A 13,073-nucleotide genomic window follows, 5' to 3' on the forward strand; every position below is an offset into this window, starting at 1 on the left:
TGAATCAGATTAACGAAAACCTCCCAGGGAATATACTGAGTAGTTGTGAAAGTCTTATAGGGAATATACTGAGTAGTTGATATGTATTAGAAAATTTATGGCACGTTATTTAAATTTTACAACTTTCTGAAACAAATATTATTATCAGCTCCTAAGCTCCCTGCCAAAGGTCTCGCCACTGGTAAGTGACAGCAGTAAGACACCGACCCAGCACTGTCTGAGACGATGGCCCCGCTTGCAAACGGTCTGCTATGCTGCTTCACTTGAAGGGAAGGAAGGAAAGAAGAACATTCGTGAAATGACGTAAGGTTTGTAACAGAAAATTAACAAAAAGATAAGCAAATATCAAGGAACCTCGAAAGTACAGCGAACAGAGAAGAAAGCGACGTAACGAAGTCAGAGCGACTGGTAAAAAGGAAAACCGTGAACCGCACCTGCCTGGTGCAATGAGTGAGAGAGATGGAAATGTGCCATTTGACCAAATCGCGCGGTTTACTTTCTTTCTCAGTCTGCTAACGGTGTAAGACCAAGAGCAGGATATAATTATAATGCGATTAAGCTTTAACACACATATGGGTTTCTGAGCACAATCCTAAGGAATCCAAGGAAGACAACTCAGTATACCAAGTGGTATGATTACTAATAGAAAAATAGAAATATTTTTTAAAAAGCAAAATATAAAAAAGAATAACTATGACAAAAGATAAAAACTATACAAAACTGTATCCAAAAAACTACAAAAACTCTCAAATTCACAAATGAATAACTATAAAAGTTTATGACGTGCAAAATACCAACCACGAAATTAGCACCCTTTAAAAATACAAAAATAGAAAGAGAATAAATCATGGAATAAAACCTTCCTTATTTTAACCTGCCTCAGAACCATAAACATATAAAAACATGTGGGTAGGAAGAGACTGAAAACAGCTCTCCCACTGGGCAGAATGCAGAAGAGACCATCCAAGGGAAGTCGTCTTCAAATCATGCAACAACGCCACGACCACCCTGCCCCTTAACTGAATACTTCACAATACACAAAAGAGTGACAGTGAAGGGGGTTCAGGATTGACTCACACTCTAATAATTCACATGCAAAAAAGCATTTGGGGCTGGGACTGATTAACCTGTCCCATCAGCATGACCTGTGGAGTCTGGACAATATGGAAGTCAGACACGGGAAAAGAACTTCTGAGTTCTTCTAACAGCACCATTACCATCAGAGCCCTGATTAACAAACTTCACGGATCATCTGGACAGGTAGGGCTGACATTATGGAACATCAGTCCTCGGGAAATGATGCAATCTCTCAAAAACCGTCTGGTTCAACAAACTCCGATACAGACTCAGGAAGAATATGGATACCTAACGTCCTGTCCTGATGTTGCAAATAACACTGTACCCAAATATGAAGTCCCTCCCGGAAGAGTTTTGTTACTGAGTTACGATGTCCGCAGTCTACTCTGGACCTCCACTGCGGCCTCCCCTCCACCTGACCTCCAATCGGATGGCCAAAGACTGGGCCCCCCTCCCTCTCTGTCATCTCCAAATCTGTAGGTGACTGTGCCCACTTTCCACAGCAGGTACAGACAGCAGCTGCAGGCCTCTGCCTCCTAAAGGTACACCTTCAGATGTGGCCTCTGCCTTTTTTTCTGGAATTCCTAGTCGATATCCATACTTGCACATCTGATAGTGTTCCACACCCATCTCTTAGTCCCAAAGACAACCCAAAACACGTTCTTCTCAAGGTCTTCTCCATCCGAATTAAGGGCACCACCACTGACCCAGCCCATTCCAGCCCCGATTCCTCTCTCTCACGCCTATCTTACAGTCAATCCTCCAGCAAATGCCATTGGGTCTGCCCTCACAGTTTATCACAAACCTGACCACTGCTAGCACCGTGGTCTAAACCGCCATCATCTCTCACTGGAATGAGATCTTTTCCGTGCCCTCCCTTCCGCAGTTGATTCTCTCTGCCATGACCTTTAGGCTCAGACCACTGATCTCCAGACACTGTGAGGGCATGCAAAGACATTCGAAAGAGAACATTTAGGCCCAGATGGTTTACAGGGATCGATTTCTGATCCCTAGCTCATTTATTCTTTCCTTTTACTGAATGCCTATGAAAGCTCTTGAGGTAGCACCTAAAGCCACTTGGCCTTAACCACATCCTATTCCACCTGCCTTTGTCTCACTCCCCAGAACAAGGGCCTCCTCCTTGCTCATCCTGTACTGTGCCCCCGAGTGGCAAAAAGCCTTGGGGCACTAAAAAAACTACTGTTTGTGGAATAGCCATTCTAAAATCAAAGCACCATAAGCCTGGGACTGGGACAGAGCATACAGTCTTCCCTTCTGTGTATATATTTCTATAAAAAGAGAAGCATGACATTAGACACGGGGCAGTCGGCCCAAATTCCGATGTCCTAAATTCAGGGACAGCACAGATAGGATGGTGAGCATGATGCCGGTTTTTGCTTAGAGATCCGACCTCATCCAGCCTGAAGGACACCAAGCTGACTGGGAGGAGTGCAGAAAGAGAACAGGATTCAAGGGCTGGACAGGGTGGAGCCCATCTCCCCAGACAAAAAGCTTGCAGCAAAGACCCACCCCCTCTCTAAGCATGGGACTGACTACCACAGTTTTTGCTTTAAAAAAAAGAAAAGAAAGAAGGAACCCTGGGAAGTAATTCACTGTGAAACACACCCTATCTACAAAGTCAAGGTGATGTGTCAGGAAAAAGAACACGCCCACTCACACATGCCTCAGTCTATCTCTGTTACACGTTTTTTGTGATTTCAAGGAGGAAGAGGTGAAAGATTCCACATTAATTTCCAGGAGAACAGTTTTACGTCAGCAAAAGAAACATTTCTTGAAAGAAATCTAACCTATATATTTTCTTCAATATTTATTCAAACTTGAAGGAACATCATCAATTCATTATTCATTCCTACCATGTACTTGTTAAAATTACATTAACTTTTAAAACAATGTAATTAATCCTATCATGACGATATAATATAAACTTATATGATACAGGCTTCCTCTCTAAGCCCCACAACCACAGAATCTCAATATCATTTGTTCACTCCTCCTTTCCACTTCTCACCCTACTAAGACTATTCATCGATGGGCCTATGAATTGAAATTTGAAAAACTCTCTCCATCTCAATGAGAGGCATTCCCATGGCATTACATTTCCATGTGTAATAATTACCAACCTTGTATTAATTGTGCTGTTCAAATCAACCGTGTATTAGTGCTATTTATAATAATTCTTTCCAGCCAATTTTAACACCCAGAGTATTATAGCCAAAGATACTAAAAATTTAAAAACCTTACTTCGAGGTTGTATATGCAAGTATGTATACGTACACACATACACACACAGAAATGACAGGATGATGATTAATATATCTTCACATTATAAGAACCATAAAATAAAATCTGTGGAGGAAGTAGAAGATGTAGGAGTTCAAGAAGAAAAGCAAATATGAGCTGACAGTCAAAGGAGAACTCAATCATACAATTTTTAAATGGATGCTAGTATGAAATCAGCACAGTATTAACATTCTACTGGATGCATATTCAAAAGTGGGATATGAAATACTTTTACAATGTCGACCTTTACACTAGTCACTAGAAATTACATCCTGTACTGTTTATACTGAAGATGAAAATGCTGAAGTCCCGTCTAAAAATGGACAGGGTGACAGATAATTCTGAAAGATTATGCAGGGAGACCTCGAGCACTACCCAGAAGCCCAACCAGCGTGCTTCTCCCACGTGCTGCTGGCACAAGGAATACAAACCCCCTCACCACGACCTCCAGAGCCCTGCAAGGCAGGGCTGCGCTCAGGCCTGCATGGAGCCCTCGTGCCCCGTGCACCTGTCACAGCCACAGCGGCCCTGCTCGGTAAACCCAAGGCCCCCGTTTCCTCTCACTTCCAAGTCCGCTCTCTCTATTCCCTCTACCTGGAATGCTCTTGGACACGTTCCTTCTCATCGTTCAAGATTCTACTTGAAATGCCTCAGAAAAGTCTTTCCAGAATGTTCTGGAGTTGCCTTCCGTGAAAGGCCTACCCGACAGTACTCACCGCTGCCCCCCATCACCTCCTTGCCTGTCACCTCACATCACTCCCTCCACAGCGCCCACCGCTTTCCAAAATTAGTCATTGGCTCCCCAACTTATTTTCTGCCTCCCCCACAAGTTCACCCCACAAATACAGAGCCCGTGTCTTGCTCACCAATCCACTCCTAGAACTGAAAGCGAGGCCGGGCCTCGGTCAGTTTCCACTGAACGAATGCACTCGGGACAGAGGTGACTCCCAGGGACAGAACGCCTCCTCGAGGTCGGACGCCCCGCGGTGAGAACGCACCAGGCCTCGTTCACTTCCCTCCTCAGGAGGACTGTGTAGAGGAAGGAGTTGCTCCCCGTAGCGTCAGCTGAGTGCCCTGAGCTTCGGAAGCCAAATAACTTGGCCAACGTCGCATCAGGTAATACAGTGACGGTGTCAGGACTCAGATCCAGGTGCTGGAGAATAAGAAGCCTCGGCCAGCACTGTCCTCACCACAATGTGCTGTTTTACTTCCCTCACAGGGCTTTTCAGTTACCACCTCGTTTGATCGTCACAACCGTCTACGTCTTACCACATCGGGTTTTCAGACAAGGAGACCAGACTCAGAGAGCCAAGGAGGTCAGTCCGAGGAAACAAAGCGGCTTTGCGACACGCGGGTCTCGGGGGCTGCGACCCCGGCTCGGGCTCCTGCGGATCCCACCCGCGCACAGAAGGAGACAGGGATGGAAAGTAACGTGGGCAAGGTCACACCGCCGGATACGGAGGGGGCCGAATTAAAACGAGGCCAACGGCTTATCGGTCAAATGAACTTCCCGACCTATGATCCTGTGCCGCTGTCAAACGCTTCACAAGCTTACGACGGTTACTCCAGACGTTCTGGGGTAGGACCGAGACTTTACTGAGGACACGAGCCACGCTAACGCAAACGCGAGGAGACCGGGGCAGGAGACGCAGCTGAAATGGGACGCGCGTGCCGACGGCCGCAGGGGAGCGTGCTCCCTCACTGCTCCAGAACGCGAGAAAACTCGACCCGCACGCGTGTTGGGCTTTGAGCTCTACAAAGGAGAATCTTACTTATGAATATTTAGTATTATTTAATAACATTTTCCTACACAGGAGCGGATAGGCCATTACAAATCAGGGTGAACACTGTTAATGATTCCAAGAGCGTCACGTCTCTAGAGAAGAAAAAAAAAAAGTATCCTCTATCAGAAACAGGAAAGTCTTTTTTCATACACGATTCCACGTGCTCTTCTGCCAAACGTGAAAGATTTTCTCTCCAAAAAAGCACACCACTTCGAGGTATTCGCACAGCGCTCACGAGGCCTTAAAGGAGCAGGCAAGAAAACCCGAAAACCGATGATAAGGCGCCGCAAAAACAGGAGCTACGACTTCCGTGTGGCTCCACGTTGGCTCCGCCGTTCGCTCTGTCGCGGGGCGTCTATTTCCCACTTAACGCCGTCCAAACCCGAACAGGAAGACTTTGGTTGAGTAGCAGAAGTCAGGTCTCTACTCCCAAGTATCGTAAGTTTTAATGATATGAATTCTTATATTTTCCTTCCCTCATTGTATCTATAAAAAGTTGCGAGGAAAACAAAAGATAATTACGGTATCAAAAACTCCGATGATGCTAGATTTCACAGCGTGCTTATGCTGCAGTGTGCTACTAAAACAATTTGCATTGAAAATGTTAAGTAGGTATTTATCTCTATCACCACAACTATAAATAGGACGGTATAAATCAGACACTGTGACAGTTCAAGTGGAGAATTTAGGAGCAGAAAGCAGGAAGATTTTCGGCAATATATGACAAATTCAATTATTTATTTAGGCTTAAATCTGGTTTAAAAATGTAATTAAATTTTAAAAATGCAATCAAAGCAGATTTCTACATAGCGCAAGAAGATGAAGGACCAGATTATTTTCATTACAGAGATTCTGATGTAAGGCCAAATAAAAAGAAAAAAGAAACACACCTTCATCATGGCGGGCGACTGTGTCCTAAAAGATTCTTTCATCAGACAAAAATGCACCTCCTACAACCTAACATAACTTTAACATGGGGGAAAACGAGGTCATTTTTTAAGGTAAACTGTTGTTATAAGGTAACTTTTAATTTGCGCACATAATGTAAATTGCTATGGCGAGCGCACGTTGGGTCCCTGAAACAACGGTAGCCGGCTTCAGATGTGACCCGGCAGCCCAGGTGTTCAGGAAAAGTGCTGTTAACAGTGAGGATTGATGGTCTAATCAAACTGTCACAGCCAGATCCTCGGCAGGGTGGCTGGAGGATAATATTCAGAAAGCAAAGCACATGCTTAGTGTTACTTTAAATTGATGCTGACATTTTCAATTGTGAAAAGAAATTTTTTCCTAAGTAATATAGGAAACAACTCAGCTAACCTTCCGGAGGATATCAGATAATCATGGTAGGTTGTTGTGTAAAAGCTAACTTCTCAGAAATGTGAGCACATCTGAAATACAAATAATCAGACGCTGCAGAGATTTACTATAGTAATCAACATTTTAATTACTTTCTGTTTTCTTAGATGTACAGTACTATTGCAATGAATATTCTCTCCACGTACAAACAAAGCAATATTTTTAGCCTCGTATTTGCATTTGGTGGCGAAAAATTCCCACAAGGGTACAAATAACCACGAGTCACGTGCTGATTAATCTGAGACTTCTAAAGTCACGTGTTAATTAAAGTAATTAATATGATCTTTCCTGGCAATGCCACACATTTGTCACATGGCATGCACAGAAAAACTGATTGGATAGTCAGACTGCAAAAAAATGTCCAACCCCACAATGTTAAGAGTTTTTTTGTTTTTTTTTTTAAATCACGGACGATGGCAATTCGATAAAAACTGAGCGCCTAATTATTAAAACAACAGTTCCTCCCAGAAAATCACTAGACCAGGCTACAGACGTGTGATGATTTACAAATAACTCAAGGGTGCAAGGAAGTGTCCCTCACGTAAGAGAAAGGCAAAAGGCAATGCAACGTGGGTGACCGCGGCCGAGCGTGGCCCCGGCCAGGCCCCGGCCGGCGGCCCCCGTCGCACAAGAGGTGCTCACGCGGGCCGGGCTGCTCCGTATTCCTGGCAAGGGCCGGGCTCGGATCAGCTGCCAAGGACAATCAAGTGGGCTAAATTGCTTCATGTTTTCAAGACACGTTATAAAGCATTCTCGTGAAAATTTTTCGCTCCGTCATTCCCGACCTTTTTGAAACGGTGCCCCAGTAAGTATTAATATTGATAAAAACCACATTATCTCCGTCATTCACCGCTGACACCCAGGCGCAAGGTAACACAACGCAGCATCCCTGGTGCTTATAACACATAAAAATGACGAAAGTAGAAACACTGAGCTTTCTTTTTCATATGAAATCACAACGAGCTTATGCACTTTCTGGTAAGACGGACCCATTTCTTCAACGCTGCCCTTTAAAAATTTCTGAAAAAATCTAATAAGATGTAAAAGAAACCACATAAAACATTTCAGGAAATCAATTTAAAAACTGTTAATATGTATGAGGGAAACATTCTTCTCCCCAAAAGGAAACCCTACGCATCCTTCCTCAACAAAATGCATTTTGCCGTGTTCGGGTCTATAAAAAGACAAGCCCCACGGGCATCCGCTAGATGTGTCCGCCATGTCTTCTTTTACAAGGAGTCGAGGGTTCGCGCCTCCCCTCTGAGGACTGGACAGGCAGCGGACACTTCCGAGCCACAGGCTACACGAAAAGGAGTATATTCCCACGAAGCGCAAAACCGCCGGTGGGAACAACCCACGGCAGCCACGGTGCTTATTTAAAAAAGCCAAACACCGGCTCCACAAGAGCAAGGGAGCACTGAGGGATTCCACGCACACGCTTAGCTCAAGATCTGGGTAATGTATTTGAATACAGGGTTCGGAGGACCGAGTGTTAATGGTACTTTCACGTGACTTTTTCAGGGACAAAGTGGGGCCTCGCTCTCATGTAGCCATCTCCCACTAAGAGCAAGAAAGTCTCGATTTTATTTTTAAAAAATGTATTCTCACTTCCATTCCTTATTTTTCATTACTGAATTACATGTGGCATGATACCATTAGCTTCCTTGACAATTCCTACACACTGCAAAGTAAAACCTTCTACCGGCAGTTGGCTGACAGCTAGCCCTATGTTAGAACACAGACTACCGTATTTACCACTAACCTTGGTATGACAATTTATTACACCCTTAATTATGAGAGCTCTTCTAGAACATCAAGAGTCTGATAACATGGGTTCACATCGAAACCAGTGGACATAAAAAGATGAAATCTAAAGTTAATATATTAAGTATTACTCTCTTCTTCCACTGGATGATCGTTAATTGATATTTCAAACACCCAGAATATTTTTCAATATTTTCTGTCAAAGTATTGTGAATGCAAGGAAAGAGGGGATGTGTGACAGAAGAACTTTAGAACTGATCTGATGCGAGGCAAATCAGAAATTTCTTTGAACTCACATTTTTGTATTTGGCTACATAAAATACGGGTTTATTTTAATATAAATATAACAATCTTCTCAATCCTTCCAAGACACACGGGCAAGTAACTATCACGCTTGCTGGGGGGGAGTGTGAAGGGGAGGATGGGTCAGATGTGACAAGGCAGGAATGCCTTCAGCGGTTCCTTGTGCCTGTTCTCAAGTTCATACAAACAAAACAATCCAATAATTTGGAAAAGATTTACACGTAGCACCGTTTTCACGGTAAAAATCTAGAAATATAAATGTTCATTAAATAGCGGTATCATGACACACAGAAACAACAGAATATAAATCCATTAAATTACAATGTAAATCTATATCTATAAAAATAAAATGCAATGATTTCTGTGACATATGGAGGGAGCCAAGCATGTTGCAAAACATTATGGTCAGTATGATTCCCGCTTACACAAAATTTTATACATACGTTTATATATACACACGAGAAGTAAGGGGTTACCGTTGAGAGACATCAGCAACGGTCTTTGATGAGATTTATGATTCTATTTTTTGTACTTATCTACGCTGACTGCATTTTTAACAATCATTTATCTCAAAGCTTCTTTCCAAAGTAAAATGTTGTCTCTTGTGAAGAGATTGTGAAGTGAAATGAAAAAGAAAAAGGAAATGGCTGTATTTTTAGGGAAGAAAGGTCAGATGCGAATATACGGTTTTGAAGGGGCTGTACGCTTTAAAGACTTTGGGAATGTTTATTGTTCCTACAGAGAATTCACACACTCACTCTTTCACTTCCGCAACGAGTGGCATTAATTTAAGAGGTAACTAGAAGTTACCGGTGTTCCACCGCTGCCACAGAACGTGTTTCACGGGACGCTCACAAATGAGTCCTGGGTTCCCCTCTTCTGCACGGCTATCACTGACATCAAATGCAAACTAAGAGACATACATGTGCATCTGCTATCTGTTATGACATTTTGGTCAAAATACTAAATTGCATCTTAATTACAGCTTCAAAAGGTGTGTACTTACAGGTATAATATATTCAGCTGCCTTTCACTTTCAGGACATAATTGAATATACTTAGAAAATGCAAGTTAACAATTTAAAGCTCTGAAAAAAATGATGTGAACCAACATTCTATTTTATTCAAAGTTTCACTGACACCATTAAATTATTATTTTAATGCCTCACATTTGTGATGCTCTAAATATATTCACAATGTAAACAGTAAATCTGGATTTCTACGTAAGGACATTGATGACAAAATGGGAACATATTATGACGAAGCAAATAGTTTCCAGCGACCTGATCATGTATTATACTCAAGATAAAAACCATTAAAAAATAGTGGAGAATTGATGATCAAGACAAAATTCATAGAACACTAATTATCATTATTATTCCAAACAGGAATTATTACAGGAAATCATCAAAAATATGGACTACTTATTTTCTAAGTTATTTTAATAAAAGAACAAAGGCAAATAAGACCTAATAAAATGCCTAAGTATCTATAGACATTTTAAATTTTTAGGAAAACTCTCTGAAAGATCAACAGAATTGCAAACAACAAAAACACACACACATATTTTGGTATGATGAATTTGAAAATTAACAAGCTATGTCTGAGTTACAAATAATGGTCCTAATTATTTTGTTCCTGAAATAATACACTGAAATACTACCTGAAAGTTGTCTGATCAGTAACAAAGTCATTGACAAATGAAACCAAGATGTCTAGCAATCAACCCAAAACCAGCTTCATGAGAGGGCCATGTACTGTGACATCAGGCTTCCATTCTATACAGACAAATAAAGTTGCTGATCAAAAAATCTCAGGATGTAAAATGTTGTGAGTCGAATGCTTACAAACAAGAGATGATAAAGACTGGTTTTAGGCTTCTCCCTATCACAACAGCAAAAACGTATACTCCTATTGTGCTTTTTGAACTGCTCATCTTCCGGAAAAAATGAAATAAGTAGGCCTTACGATGCTAAGGAAAACATAAATTGTAGGAAGCAAGAGGTTAGGAGTTCATTTCCATTAAACAAAAGTCCCAGAAAACAAGCGGAAAAGATAAATGAACTTAACAATTGGAAAAGTTAGGGAATGAGAAAGTTGTGAGACTAAACTTTTGCTTACTGGAAAAACCTGAATGTAAATAACATGAGAATAACGAAAATGGCAGCTGACATAAAACGGTGACAGGATACAGTCTTTTTTTTTTTTTTAATTTTTTTTTCAACGTTTATTTATTTTTGGGACAGAGAGAGACAGAGCATGAACGGGGGAGGGGCAGAGAGAGAGGGAGACACAGAATCGGAAACAGGCTCCAGGCTCTGAGCCATCAGCCCAGAGCCTGATGCGGGGCTCGAACTCACGGACCGTGAGATCGTGACCTGGCTGAAGTCGGACGCTTAACCGACTGCGCCACCCAGGCGCCCCTGACAGGATACAGTCTAATGAGCAGAGTCATACGCCAGAAAGTTTAACAAAATTAGCACAGGAACACACAATGACGATCGAAAGACGGCGTGCAGCATCAGGACCAAGTCTTAACATAAAGCAGATTGGATTCAGAACTTGCTCAGGAAATGCGGTCAATTCTCTCTTTTGACTAAATGTGCCTTGAGCTCAGGATATGTCACATGCATATTTTTATTTAATGACTTTAAAAATGTGGAGAAAGACTCTTACTCTTCTGACTCTCCTTAATGACAGAAAATTATTACTAACGTTATTGAAAGCCCTGAGTAACCAATGAAATGAGTGATCAAGATAGACTGTGGTATTCTGGGCCAAAATGGAAGTGCAACCAAAGCGTGGTGCCATTGGTAGACTCTGGCCAACAAACGAGAAAAGAAATCCAACACTAAGGTTTCTGTTAAGAATGGCAGCACCGCTAAGAAAGAACCTCAAAGTGACAGGTGCACCTAAAACTAGCGTGATCTTGTACGTCCAGCCTGCAGGCCCATCCCACGGCAGCACCACAGGGCGGGGCGCCCGGGCCTGTGCCTACAAAACCTGGTCAACAGGGAAACACTACACGCCAGAATCCAAACAACCTGAGTCCTGGCACAGAGGCTGAAGCATACCTCACGTGAGAACGCCGTCACTCTATCTGCTGAGTGAAAAGGAATTTGAACCTTTTATTTATTTTTATTTATTTTGAGAGAGAGAGAGAGAGGGAGCGAAAGCGAGCATGTGTGTGTGTGCACAAGTTGCGGGGGGGGGGGGGAGAGACAGAGAGAGAGAGAGAGAGAGAGAGAGACAGAGAGAGGGAGGGAATCGCAAGCAGGCTCCTCACTGTCCTCACAGAGCCCGACACAGGCTTGAATTCACGAACCGTGAGATCATGACCTGAACGGAAACCAAGAGTTCATGTTCAACCCGCTGAGCCACCCAGGCGCCCCATGTGAACCTTTTCGATGCAAGTTTTGGTAACGAAGTGCAGCTTACTCTTTTGCACGTTCCCTGGCTTTGCAATCCTCGACTTAACGGGTGATACCTAATATAAATCAATGCTACATGACTTGGGCTACTTACACGTGAGTTTGAATATTGCAATGTGAAGTGCCAGAAATTGGGAATAAAACACACATTTAAACATTGGTGCTTCAAAGAACGAAACCTGGATAAAATTCAAAAGCAGGAACTCTCCCGAGTGGTCCTTTACTACAAAATTAGTTCACATCAGCGGAGGGCTTTTCTATACCCGGCGCTGGGAGTGTTTTGTCCTATGGGAAACAGTTCATGCAAAATACCGAATTTACATATTTCACTGTTATGTTCAGTTGTTCTCCTCAGAAAGAGCATCAAACCTCTGTGCTAAATTTAAAATGAATTACAATTTTGCTGAAGGTTTAATTGCTAAGTAATTTGTTTGAACAGTTTAAACAATTTACAATTTTAGTCAACATAAAAATTTGTGGGCAATCATATGGGAAAACTCATAAAACCACAGCTAAATTCCTAGTAATCAAAGTTTTATAGACTGAAATAGCCTTTAACTAACAAATTATCATTATGATTTGATGTTAACTGCATCACTCTATTTTAATTCAGTTGGAAATGTAAGAAAAAATAGTAAACCATTAGACCAAGTAAAGGATTAAAAATTATTTTAATTTCAAAGCATCAACACCATATAAATCTAAACACAAATTCTGAGTTTCCTGGCATTCTTCTGGGAATTCAAAGAGAAAGTAGTTCTGATGTAAAAATGGAATGGAGTTTGAAAGAGCACGAAAACTCCCTGATGGACTTCCCCAAGTTATAAAATGAGCCTATAGATATAAAATAATAAAGAGCCTTTTTCTTCTAACAGAGATGGCCTCTTTACTACTCGACCAGTTCCTGAACCTTGTCGGGAACGGATAAGCCCCCAGAACAGAGCTGAGAAGAAAAGCTGGGTTCCTACACAACCCCGCAGGTAAACTCACAACAAGATGCATTAAAACCAGGGCTTCACAGGGAGGTCTTCCCGCAGCCAGATGCACCTTGGGTCACA

At 42.2% G+C, this 13,073-nt stretch overlaps 1 protein-coding gene across 2 annotated transcripts in view; it reads right to left on the reverse strand.

Annotated features, from left to right (window-relative positions):
• ZNF407 (zinc finger protein 407) overlaps nucleotides 1–13,073 on the reverse strand; it is a 457,064-nt gene that overhangs the window by 249,349 nt on the left and 194,642 nt on the right. The gene's annotated exons all lie outside the window — the stretch shown is intronic.

This window comes from Lynx canadensis, chromosome D3 (genome assembly GCF_007474595.2).
Source record: "Lynx canadensis isolate LIC74 chromosome D3, mLynCan4.pri.v2, whole genome shotgun sequence".
Lineage (NCBI taxonomy): Eukaryota > Metazoa > Chordata > Mammalia > Carnivora > Felidae > Lynx > Lynx canadensis.